Consider the following 3,669-nt stretch of genomic DNA (forward strand, 5'->3'; position numbering starts at 1 on the left):
GCCAACAAGCAACCACAGACGTCTGCAATTGTCGAAGTTCAAAGCCTACAAATGCAAAAATCAGCTGTTACAGACAGCCGACGCGAGGAGAGGCCGCGAGGTGGGAGCCCCGCAGCGCTGCTGCTGGGAGGATGCTGGGGGGATGCTGGGGGGATGCTCCGGGCCCTCCCAGGCAGCAGGAGCCGGAGCCCAGCGCAGGGCGGGCGGGCTTCGGGGAAACCGAAGAGTGCTGGTGCCACCTAGAGGCAATTACTCGCCTAAAAAGTGCGGAAATCGTTACCGCACATGGTGTCACACGATTTGCCACAGATGTTCAGCACGGGGGCAAAAAAACCTAGAAAGAAAGGCTCTCTCTCACTGCTGTGCAAACTATATACACAATATGAGCAGTAGCACCGTACAACTTAAATCTTCATCTCAGTATAGCTTGCAATTATAAATGCAGACAGCACATTTAAGACAACCAACTGCTGATTCCTCTTCCCTTCAAAAAATTTCCCAGCCCCACAGCTGTACTCCTTCCCTTCTTCCTCCAATTATCCAAACTCTGAGGAAATAGCCAACAAGCTGACCCCATCTGGAGGCTGGATCCCACTTTCCTGTAGCAACAGCCATGGCTGGAGCCAGCTGGCGTGGAGGGTGCCTTGGGCGTCCAGAAAGTACTATGTGGTCAAGAAAGCCTCGGGGATGCAACTCCACAGCCCTCTGTAGACAACCAGCTTTTCTAAATTACCCACCTGGAGTCTAGCATCTTCCTGTGTAACTCAAATCTGCTCTGCATTATAGGGGGAAAAGGGCCAGCATCCACAAGCAAAGGAAGGATTCAAGCATAAACATAAATCATTGCACTTCTCTCATCATTAAATCTACCACCTACAACCTGTGTTTTGCCATGATTACAGCAGTGACAATAACTTGCAGGGACACTGTGGAGCTTGGGGGAATGTTGCTGATGGGTGGACTCTGAGACCTTTTCATAGGAGATTAAAGCAATTTCTGAGTAAGTGTTGACCAAAACATTGTGGACCACAGCACTTTCCTGAAGCTGCTGCACACAGTCACTGCCATGGATTGGTCCATGGGCACAGCATTCATGCTGTGGCTCTTATTTGCCCCACAGGAAATCCCACATGGCAGCAGTGCTGAAGCCAATTGTTAAAATTTAAAAGTGACCTGTTCTATCTCTTATGGCTGCAGTTTTCTCAAACACTAATTCTCTCCCTTCCCACCTTCATGTCCTGGTAGAGTGCAGAACAAGTCTTGGGCCATGCCCTCCTTGCCTGGCTTTGCTGGTAGTAACACTTCAGTCAACACATCACAGCTGGCAACACAGCTTGCCATGTAGAATTGGTGCCTTGTAAAAACACCCACATGTAGAAGATTCCTGGTCCTTATTCCTGAGAGCTTAGTTCATGAAAGAGTTATTTGATATTAAATATTTGGTAGTTCACTGACCTCCATGAGAGCTGTATCACCAAGGCTCTGGGTCAGATAAATTTGGAAGATTATTGAAGAGCCAAAAAGTTGAGTACCTGTCACCCTAAATGGGAACACAGCAAGATGCACTGTGTCTTCAGTTATGTGGGACAGTCCTGCTGTCATACACCAAATCTATTCCTGAGCAGCACACCTGTAGGCACTCTGGCCTTCACTGTCTCATAGGCACTGTAACAGCCACATTCCTTATCCTTCATTTTACAAACATCCCCAAAGCCCAAACTCCACAGAAAAATGTAGCTTGACAGCAGTGGAAGCCAAAGATCCACTCAGATGGCTGCAGAGCCATGCCATATACCCAGCCAGGAGTGTTAGACCATGATTTCATGAAAATGGCAACTGCACTGGCCACCAAAATTGCTGAGCAAAGCTATTTGAAGTTTTAGAAGGTTGCTGCTTAGACAAAGGAAGGACTTGCTTTATATGCCAGATCATTGCTGCCCCTTGTCTCATCTGTCTTTTGGAAGCCGTAAAAGGAGCAGACTGCAGAGGCAAGGCTGCAATGCATCTCCTTTGTGTTTCAGATAGGAGATGAGGCTGAAAAGAAAGAGGCATATCTGCAGTGTTTCAGAGAACCACACTGCAAGAGCAGACAATGTCCAGCTGTGGCGAATGTGCAGCACAAAAGGACAGGGTGCTTCGCATCAGGACCTGCAGAAGCACATTGCAGCTGTGACTTGCAGGCTGTCACAAACAGCTCTTTTGCCATCACTGCTTGCAAAGCAGACATGGCTGCTCCCTGCTTACACACACCCTGCTCTGCCAGAGCCAGTAGCCACAGCAGCGCTTCAGAAATGTGGCTGTGTGGAACGCAGAGATAAGCACAGCACGGCAGCTGCTGACTGAGCTCCCCAGCTGCAGGGCTGGGAAGCAGGGATGGTGACACCCCTAACTCTTGCCCAGCACAGCCTGGATACGCTCTCTTTCCCCCTTCTCTCACCAGCTGGGGGATTACTCACACATGGCTAGCTTCTCACTCCCCAAAAATGTACACCCATCTGCCTGATATACTCATCTCCTGCTAATTACTAAAACCATTTGGCCATGAAATCCCTGAACCAGATTTAGGTTTCAGTTATACAGAATTGACAAAAGAATTAGATTGAGCTCCAAGCATTGACAAAAATGATACTGAATTTAACATATTTGTATAACCTGTCATGCAGATAGAACCAGAGAGCTACCAACACGTTTTAGCAGGAAATGGGAACTTCAGTGATTTTTTCCCAAAGCAATGTTACTGATGCCATGCCTGCTTCAGCAGAGCATGTGCTGATTTGAAGGATTCACTGATAGGATTGATTAATGAAGTCATACCTCAAAATAATCTAGGCACGGTTTATACCTCAGCTTAGTAAAGTACATTGGTAAAATATAAAATTTGCACCTCAATGTGCAAATTTGCACCTCACCTTGTAGTGAGTGAGGGGCCCAAAACTGAAGACAGCACTCGAGGTATGATGATCACTGCCCTGGTCCTGCTGGCCACACTATTGCTCATACAGGCCAGGATGCCACTGGCCTTCTTGGCCATCTGGCTACACACTGGCTCATGTTCAGCTGCTGTTGACCAGCACCCCCAGGTGCTTTTCTGCTGGGCAGCTTTCCAGCCACTCTGCCCACAGCCTGTAGCAGTGCAGGGGGTTGTTGTGACCCAGGTGCTGGACCCAGCACCTAGCCTTGTTGAACCTCACATTACTGGTCTTGGCCCATCAATCCAGCCTGTCCAGATCTCTCTGCAGAGCCTTCCTGCCCTCCAGCAGATCAACACTCTCACCCACTTGATGTTATCCATGAATTTACTGAGGGTACACTCGACTCCCTCATACAATCAACAATAAAGATCAATAATAAAGACATTAAACAGGACTGTGCTCAGCACGTTGAACCTCACATTACTGGTCTTGGCCCATCAATCCAGCCTGTCCAGATCTCTCTGCAGAGCCTTCCTGCCCTCCAGCAGATCAACACTCTCACCCACTTGATGTTATCCATGAATTTACTGAGGGTACACTCGACTCCCTCATACAATCAACAATAAAGATCAATAATAAAGACATTAAACAGGACTGTGCTCAGCACTGAGCCTTGGAGAACTGCCGCAGGAAACGGCGTCAAAGGCTTTGCTGAAGTCCGGGTAGACAACATCCCCCGGCGCTGCTCTGGGCGTAG

This window comes from Corvus brachyrhynchos, unplaced genomic scaffold, assembly GCF_000691975.1.
Source record: "Corvus brachyrhynchos isolate BGI_N302 unplaced genomic scaffold, ASM69197v1 scaffold17, whole genome shotgun sequence".
NCBI classification, from domain to species: domain Eukaryota; kingdom Metazoa; phylum Chordata; class Aves; order Passeriformes; family Corvidae; genus Corvus; species Corvus brachyrhynchos.